The sequence below is a fragment of the Octopus bimaculoides genome, chromosome 2, assembly GCF_001194135.2.
Source record: "Octopus bimaculoides isolate UCB-OBI-ISO-001 chromosome 2, ASM119413v2, whole genome shotgun sequence".
Lineage (NCBI taxonomy): Eukaryota > Metazoa > Mollusca > Cephalopoda > Octopoda > Octopodidae > Octopus > Octopus bimaculoides.
This window is the reverse complement of record NC_068982.1, coordinates 48,220,241-48,230,342: the sequence shown is the minus strand read 5'-3', so window position 1 is coordinate 48,230,342 and position 10,102 is coordinate 48,220,241. Positions and strand designations below refer to the sequence as shown.

The window sequence follows — 10,102 nt, the reverse complement described above, 5'->3', positions numbered from 1 at the left end:
TTTTTTTTTTTTTTGTTCCTTTTAGAATAAATTACGTAAAACAAAAAATGAAATTTTACAAATCGCTCTTAAATTAAATGGCGCTATAAATTATGATAATTAAGATTTATCTTTAATTTAAAATTAATATGTTGATGTTACGCTGTAAAGTTGTATACCATATTAAAGCTTGTGAAATTTTCTTTATTTTGATATACATCTTCATTCACAATTTACAACTTGAATATATAAAAAATGCCATTTTTTACATTAGTATACTAGTGTATTTAAATTGAATGGTGCCACTGTATATACGTGTGTGTGTGCAGTTTTGTGAGTATGTGTGTGTGTGAGAGAGAGGGGGGGATAGAGAGTATGTGTGTGTGTGTGAGAGAGAGAGAAAGAGAGTGTGTGTGTATGTGTGTGTGTGTGTGTGCGTAGAAAATGAAAGAAATGGGGAAACAAAGAAAGCTTCTAACAATGTAGAAACTTTTACAAAAAAATACAAAGGCCTATCTTCTGAAGGAAGAAATCCAAGAAATGTGTATTTACATCAATTCTGTTATTTTATGTTAAACCGCTTGATGTTTGGGTTAGTAGCAGCTGCAACTCACCAACTGTTAGTGCAAGCAACTTTCCAATTGTTGGTCCAATTGTTGTGATGTATTTTCAAGTGGTTGTCATAGCAGTGGTGGTGATGGAAGATGGCGTTGGTGGCATATGTTATGATGTTGGTCATAGTCACCATAATGTATTCATAGGAGCCACTGGCCCATCTCTGATCAACCATGTAAGTATAGCTATAAATATATAATAGTAGAAACGTGGTCAAATGGTTAAGTATTTGTCTTCAAAAATCACAAATTCCAGGGATCAATCTCATGATATGTCATTTTAGGCAAACATTTGTCGATATAGCCAATGTTGAACCAAAGATTTTTTGAATGAAATTAAGTCAACAAAAATTGTGCTGAAACTTGTTGGATAGCCTGCACCTGTAGTTCAAAGATCCAGTCTTTTGACAAAGTTTCATACTAATTCTACTTGAGAATTATATTAACTAAGAGTACATGAGTGAGTGGAATACTCAACCACACTAATTTAACCAGCTGGTATTTCAGTTGATCAAACTTTTGAATACACAGTGTTAAAACTAATGAAGTTCCATTTTGTGTGTGCGTATTCTTAACACACAAAAGGAAATTGTTTATGGCTGATAACCAATTGATAACTAAAATTACTTATAACTTGCCTTGCAACTAGCTCCAGCAATAATAATTAACTCAGCTAAATAACTGAAATGAAAATATCCACTAATTTTAAAGAGCTAAATATTTCATGGACTTTAATCTTGTTTCAGCACTGCCTTGAAGAACTTTTAGTCAAATGAATTGATCTCAGTCAGTTTTTTTTTTTTCTTAATTCTGGTGCTTATTCCATTGGTCTCTTTTGCCAAACCACTAAGTTACAGGGATGTAAACACACCAATACCAGTTGTCTGGTGTTGGTAGTGAACAAATATAGACACAAAGACATACACTCATACATATACACGGTGAACTTCTTTCAGTTTCTGTCTACCAGATTCACTAACAAGGCTTTGATCAGCCCAAGACTACAGTAGAAGACATTTGCCCAAGGTGCTACACAGTGAGACTGATCCCAGAACCATGTAGTTATGAAGCAAGCTTCTTACCACACAACCATGCTTGCGTCTAAAGTTGGACCTAAGAAGCATCAGATGTGGTGTGCGAGACAGACGACTGCGTTGGTATGGTCATGTAGCGAGAATGGATGAGGATAGCTGTGTGAAAAAGTGCCACACCCTAGCAGTTGAGGGAACCTGTGGAAGAGGTAGACCCAAGAAGACCTGGGATGAGGTTGTGAAGGACGACCTTCGAAAATTAGGTCTCACTGAGGCAATGACTAGTGACCGAGTCCTTTGGAAATATGCTGTGCATGAGAAGACCTGGCAAGCCAAGTGAGACCATAACACGTGGCCTATGCCAGGGGTGTAACCAGCCCACTTCATTGGAGACTAAACTCTGCTTGCAAAGACCTGTTGAGGCAAGTTAAATCGAAATCAAATTAAATTTGCAAATTCAATGACTGGCACCTATGCCAGTGGAGCACTAAGAGCACCGTCCGAGCATGATCACTGCCAGAGCAGCTGACTGGCTTCCATACCGGTGGCACGTAAAAAGCACTATTCGAACATGTTTGTTACCAGCGTCACCTTACTGGCACTTGTGCCGGTGGCACATGAATAAACATTCGAGCGAGGTCATTGCCAGTGCCGCTGAACTGGCTCCTGTACAGGTGGCACGTAAAAAACACCACATGAGCATGGCCGGTGGCACATAAAAGCACCCACTACACTCTCGGAGTGGTTGGCATTAGGAAGGGCATCCAGCTGTAGAAACTCTGCCAGATTAGATTCGAGCCTGGTGCAGCCATTCGGTTCACCAGTCCTAGCATGGAAAGCGGATGTTAAACGATGATGATGATGATTATGATGATATATATATATATATATATATAGTAACAAACTAAGGAAAGGAATTCCTTCAAAGGGATGTATAAAACAAATTGTTGGCTATTTTGTTTTTTAATGATTTTTTAATGTTATATTCATAGTCTATTATGTAATATTATAATATAAATAAATTATTGGGTTGTCAATTGTAGCTCTCTATTTAATTTATTGTTTATATATATATATAGAAATATATACATATATAAATTTTATCTAAATGGCAAAAATTTTCATGCATGGACCTTATCATGGGTATGCATGAAACTTTCAGCCTTTGAGTCACTTCATAACACTAATAATTAAAAATTAGAAACTTTGTGTGTGTGTTATATTGTTTGTGCATGTATGTATTCTTATATATATAGATATTTACAGAATTGGATTATAATGAAAATATGTAGACATATGTAATTTTGTGAGCTAATGCGTCTTTTTGCATGTGTGTAAGTGTGTGTGTTTTTGCATTGTTACAAGTTACACATTAATGGAAACATGTATTTGTTTCAGTTATACAGCAATATAATGCATATGTGCATGTGTTAGCTGTGTTTGTATTCATGAAACGTTTCTCTTGTACATTCATGCAGTAAGGTAGCACATGTGTAAATGTGAAATGTTTAGACATGTGCAAGCAGTAAGACAGCAACAGAATGCACATATACTGTCATGTGCAGTTGGTTTAATATGTACGCATTAGAGTCATGGCATCATATTTGTGATGTGCTGTCACCATGACAACAGCGGCAACAAAACCAAATGATGTTTATAGTCACAAGAAAAAGAAAAAGAATAAAAAATAAAAGAAATCAGAAACTATTTCAATAGCATTCACAATCTGTCATACGATAAAAAAAAAACAAACAAAAAAACATTGACATTATGTGTCAGATAACAATAACATCAACAACAACATCGATTCCAACTATTATAAGACACGTCAAGAACAATAATAATGATAGAAAAGGAAAACAAAATATTCAATATAATTAATAATGATGATGATTTCTTTGTTGGCCTCAAGAGCAATGGATGACAGAACATTACAATGACAATTACGAAAACAGTGGGAACTAAGTTCCGGAAAAAAGCAAGCATGAAAATAATAATGGCATGCAAAAGAATGAAATGAGACGGCACAACAGAAGTGGTTGGGGTGCAGGCAGAAAGGAAATAGTATGGCTACTAAAAGTAAATGGATTTTTTCATTTTATAGGTGCATGATGAGAGGAAGCCTTTCACCTGCACCATACTAAACAATACTACAACTACTAATAATAATCCTTTCTACTATAGGCACAAGGCCTGGATTTTTGTGGGGAAGGGGACAATCGATTACATCAACCCCAGTGTTTCACTGGTACTTAATTTATTGACCTCTGAAAGGATGAAAGGCAAAGTAGACCTCAGCACAACTTGAACTCAGAACATAGCAACTGGCAAAATACCACTAAGCATTTTGCCGAGCATGCTGACAATTCTGCCAGCTTGCTGCCTTAAAAATAATAATAATCTTTTCTACTCTAGGCACAAGGCCTGAAATTTTGGGGGAAGGTGGCCAGTTGATTAGATCAACTCAGTATGCAACTGGTACTTAATTTATCGACTCCGAAAGGATGAAAGGTAAAGTCAACCTTGGCAGAATTTGAATTCAGTACTTAGCGACTGGCAAAATACCGCTAAGCATTTTGCAGGGCATGCTAACGATTCTGCCAGCTCGTAGCCTTAATAATAATAATAATAACAATGATAATAATAATAATAAAGGTTTCAAATTTTATCTCAAGGACAGCCATTTTAGGAGAAGGGACTAGTCAATTATATCAACCCCAGTGTTTCACTGGTACTTAATTTATTGACCTTCAAAAGGATGAAAGGCAAATTAGACCTCAGAGGAATTTGAACTCAGAACGTACCAACAGGCAAAATACCATTAAATATTTTGTCCAGTGTGCTAATGATTCTGTCAGCTTGCAGTACCAGGCAGTGGCTCTCTTGGCTTCTGATCTTAACTGTTTGGAAGTGTTATCATGTACATATTTTGTCTTGGTATAAAATATGGGCTGCAGCAAATATTCTGTTCAATACCACAGATTTGCTAGTCAGTTGCTTGACCTTAACCAGTTGAGCATGTCTGAGCATGTCCATTAGTGGCTGACAATAAGTGCATTTTTGATCATGAGCAAGAGTAGTTGGGGAGCATCATAACCATGTGCTGAGAGGAAGTCTTTGAGGTTTGGATAATTCACCTCTGGAAACATGGATGTTTCATTCAACATCCTTAACTCTTATTCAGGGATTTTTTGAGTGGGATGGGCTACTTGACCTGAAGAAAATTCTAACTGGGCCCCACCTGCAAGGTCATGCACTGTTTATCTTGATATAAGGTCACAATGTTGTGCACATATGGTCTTGATGTAATGATGATGGGTATACTGGGCTTCGTATTTGCCTTGGTATTCTTAAGTCTGATAGTGTCCAGCCTTCTAAAACCTAGTTAGAGCCAGTTTTCCTCCAGAGAGAAAAGTGTGTAGTGGTGAAAGAGAGAAGAATTGGTTCCAGTATGTGACTGCTACTTTATCAACCCCCCATCAGAATGAACTATAAAGTTGGCCTCAACAAAATTTGAACTCACAGTAAAGAGATCCGAAATAGATACCATAAGGTAGTCCACAGTACACGCACACACACACACACACACAGAGTCTATTGCCTAAGTCATTAAAGCAGTGGATGGAATACTTTGTGCTATTCATTTCCAGTTTTCTGTACTGTGTGTTTACATCCTGAGAGAGTGGTAGCAAAATCTACTAGTATTTAGCTGGTATTTTATTTATCAAGCCCAAAAGAATGGAAAGTAAAGCTGACTTCACCTTTCATTTTTTTTTATGGATAAAGTACCAGCTAATTACTGGTGTCAATTCTTGCAGCACTGTCTGTCTGTCTGTCTGTCTCTTTCTCCCATAGCCGTTGGATATTACCAAAGCCTCGTGAGTGGATTTGATGGACAGAAACTGAAAGAGGCTTGTCATATATATGTATGCATGAGTATGTGTTGCTGTTTCCCTAACTTGATATCTTCATCATCATTTAATGTCTGTTATCCTCACTTGTATGGGTCTCTCAGTGTGTGTATGTCTCTCTCCCTCTCTCTCAGTATATATATCTCTCTCTCTCTCCCACTCTATTTCAGTGTGTTTCTCTCTCTCCCTCTCTCAGTATCTCAATAGACAAAGAGACTACATTTTTCATCTTTTCAAGCTGAGCTAACCGTTAGCTATCCAACAACATTAAAAATACTACCGTCTCTCCTACTGACAACAACAACAACAACCACAAGATATATTATTGAGTTTCATAGTTTATAAAGTGGAAGGACTCTTGTCTTATTTTCTAACATATGTATTTGACTGTTGACATTCAGTTCTATCTCTAAACAAGACACAAACATCTTTTGCCTAAAGGTAGAAGATTAATTTCAAAACATGTTATTTCATGTAACTTTTATTTATTTATTCATTCATGAATTACTGCATGAATCACTGAACAGAACAAACCTGCATAAATATCTGTCTGTTGATTGTTTTGAAGTTCAAAGAACTGTGGTTTTGAGTTCAAATCTGACCACAATCATTGGACTGTATTTGTTTAGCCCCAAGATGAGCTGGCCTATAACACTGTGTAATGAATTTTTTTTATTTTTGCCTTTGGTCTGTAAATGTTATTTCTTATTTGCTTCTATATAGAAATCTAAGAAAATCACTACTTTTCCCTTTAAACTACTTTTGCGACATGGACTTCAGTGTTTTGAAACTGACCTATTTTCCATTACATTTCACACAGATTCAGTACTAAGTTACTGGAGCAGAAATATCATTATAGTAAATATTCTGCTCAATAGTACAAATTTGCTTGTCAGTTGCTTGACCTTAATTACTTGAGCATGTCCCTTAGTGGCTGACAATATGTGAATCTCTGATCATGAACAGGAATAGTGGAGGAGCATCATGGCAATGTGTTGAGTGATATTCTTAGGGGTTTGAATAAATGTAACAAAAGAAAAGTTTGAAGGAAATATTAGCCATTTTTCATACTTTCTAGGAGTAAGTAAATAAGAAATAACAGTTGCTACCCAAGGACAAAAATCATGTTACACAGTGTAATCAGTGGCATTCTAACATTGATCATACATTTTTTTTTTGTTTGCTTTTGGTCCTCAAATGGGTACCACATGGACCTTGGGGTCCACATAAGATTTCATTGTTAAAATTTATGGGCAGTAAACTACAATACACAAAGTATTTAACCCTTTAGCATTCAGATTATTCTGTCAAAAGTAATGCTTATTCATTCACATTGTTTTTGAATAAATCATGCATTATCTCATAGCCTTGAGATTTTGATGAGCTAATAGTTAATATTTAGAATGATATTGTAGGGTTGTTGTGAGAAGCCAGGTTTGGTTAGTTTGAATATAAAGCAGGTAGAATGTTTTGGTCAGATGTGGCCAGCTTGAATGATAATGGGTTAAACATGTTTTTTTATGCAATTTCCCAATAATATTTAATCATAAAAATATAATAGGAGTTTTTAGACATCAAATGGCTATGAGAACCGCCTCCATCCTGGGTAAAATAAGTCCATGGTCAGAAAATGGCTGAGAACCAGTGATCTAATGTATCGGTTACTTTTTTTTTTTAAATAGTTTGTAATTGTTTGAGATTTAACTGATACTTAATATGGGTCGAGTGATGATGTAAAGTTAAAAAACAATAAAGACTTCATAAAGAGAAGTAGAATTGGAAACCATTAAAATAAGGAAATTAAGCAAAAATTAAATATTTTTTTTTTAATGTTAAAAGTAGTCATTTTGATAAATGGACAAGATGAAAAGATAAGAAAAATGATAAAGCAAGACTTTAAAAAGTGGTAGCGGGTAAAAGAAACAGGTTAAAATCTTGAGTTGAATGAGATTTGATACAAGGAAGGAAAATTGTAAAATTAAATATAGTAGGAAGTAGAGAAAAGTAAGAGAGAGAGAGAGAGAGAGAGTCTAAATGAGATGCAAAGCAAAGCAAAGAAAGGCAAGGAAGATTAGTGGTGATTAAAGCTGAGAAAAATACGATAAAAGAAATACAGTTGCTTCTTAGTCTGTTTCTCTGAGCATCACACTATAATCAGATAGTGAGGATATAACTCTTTCTTTTGACCTCAGTATCACAAGAAAAGGGAAAAAATGGGGTCTGGCAGTGATGGGTTATTAAGAAAGACAATAAAAATACAAATTTAATTTTTATATAATTTTTTTTCTGAATGATGTTAAAGACAGATTGAAATAAAATAATTGTCTGAATTGTATTCTTGGATTTATCTCTAAATATTTCAGCTAGCTTTACAGAGTTTTCATTTTTGTTTTCCTCAAATAAACATTGTCACCCATCATTTATTTAAAAATGGTAGTTTTTTTTCTTTTAAGCCTGGTACTTATTTTATCATGCATGGGAGCCAGTCAGGCAGACCTGGCATCGACCACATTCAGATGGTGCATTTTACATGCCACCAGAATGGGAGCCAGTCAGGGGGCACTGGCCACAGCTACGATTTTGGCTTTGCTTGACTCAGCAGGTCTTCTCAAGCATATCATATTGCCCAACGCATCAAGGGTACTTTTAAATGGGCTGGACATGCAACACTGGCATCAGCTATGGCTGCAATTTCACTTTATTTGCTGGGTCTTCTCAATCACAGCATATCTCCAGAGGTCTAGGTCTCCTACAATAATACATTTTATTTGCAATTTACATCTTGTAACAACATCAGAGAAGATCATAATAATGCATATAATTGAAGAGGAAAGATGAGAAACAAAACAGACATTAAAAAGCAAAGAAACACTGGACAAACAAGTTCTACAAAGATATGTTGAGGTATTAAATCCAGAGTAGTCAAAAAGGTAATGCTCTTAGCACAAATGAAGTAGAATAAACACAAAAGCATGAGGTTAAGAATGAATAAATGAAATATTGATTTTAGGAAAGAATAGTGAAGTTTGTTGTTATAGAATAAATGTATAAAGCGTATGGCTGTCTCCATTAATTTTCCAGCATCTATCTACCTATGATTCTATTTTATTTAATTTATTGATCCACTATTTAGTTTTAGCAATGATGGGGGTTGCAGATGCGGATTTCTACTTTAAAGAGCGGTGCAAATACACACGCACACATTTACACATACATAGGTGCAGGCATGGCTGTGTGGTAAGAAATTTGCTTCCCAGCCACATGATTCGGGGTTCAGTCTCAGTATGTGGCACCTTAGGCAATCAAAGCCTTGTGAGTGGATTTTGTAGACGGAAATTGAAAGAAGCCCATCATGTATGTATATGTGTGTGTCTTTGTATCTATTTTTTCCACCACCACCGCTTGACAACCGGTGTTGGTGTGTTTGCATCCCCATAACTTTGCAGTTCAGCAAAAGAGAATGATAGAATAAGTACCAGGCTTCAAAAACAAAAAAGAACTGCGGTCAATTCATTCGACTAAAAATTCAAGGCAGTGCCCCAGCATGACCACAGTCTAATGACTGATACAAGTAAATGATAAAAGATACATATGCCTGTATACATATATATATTCACACACACACGTGTGCATGTACAAGTTTTTTTTTTAATGCATATAGACACACACACATAAACACTGAAATCCCTAACAATAGAATGCATTAACAACAATTGTGTCGTATTTTTTGCAATCAGTTAATATTGATGTTTTTCTCTGTATTTTCTTGGACATGTTGGACATGTTGATTACATGATATTTAATCTGAAATCTTTCTTCAATTATCTTCAAATGATATGCATCACAGGATTGGCCAGAGATTAAATTGGGAATCTATATTTTTACTAACTAGACCTGTTGTTCTAACCACTGGGCTATTGTCATTTCACAGTGCTTAAAATTTACATCTCAGTATTTGTCTCCATATTTTTACCTTTTTGTTAAGTTTCTATCAAGAATATTTAAGTCAGGCTTGTTTTTCTTTTTTTTTTTTATCAACTGTACACAACAGATCAAGACATGTCCAGAACACCTTTCACCTGAGACCTTGAATCAAATAATATTTAATCATGTTCATACACACACACACACATATTCAATATATACAAGGAGGTGCTGAAAAGTTCCTGGCCTTACGGGTATCACAAAAGGCCTAGTTATAGACCCAACCTTCTGAGTTCTTTCACAGGGCTTAGAAAAAGTGAAGTGAAGGACCACTGCAATAAGTGTCTGGATATGAGAGGGATGTGGAATAAAATCATAATTAACTGATCCTCCTGTATTTCCTTTTACCCAAAGCCAGGAAATTTTCAGCACCTCCTCTTGTATATGTGTGTGTGTATATATATATATATATATATATATATATAAACATACACACACACACACACACACTTACATATATATATGCAATATGTAGAAGAAATTACAACCCAAGCTGTGACCTCTTGAAGCACATTTCCATATTCTAGCTATCAGTTTTATGTATGCAGATGTTTTATTTTTAAGGAGAAAACCACACATACAA

At 35.4% G+C, this 10,102-nt stretch overlaps 1 protein-coding gene across 2 annotated transcripts in view; it reads left to right on the top strand.

The window, feature by feature from the left end:
• The window catches only part of LOC106871625 (mucin-5AC), a 591,942-nt gene that overhangs the window by 580,446 nt on the left and 1,394 nt on the right, over positions 1 to 10,102 (top strand). The window lies entirely within an intron of this gene.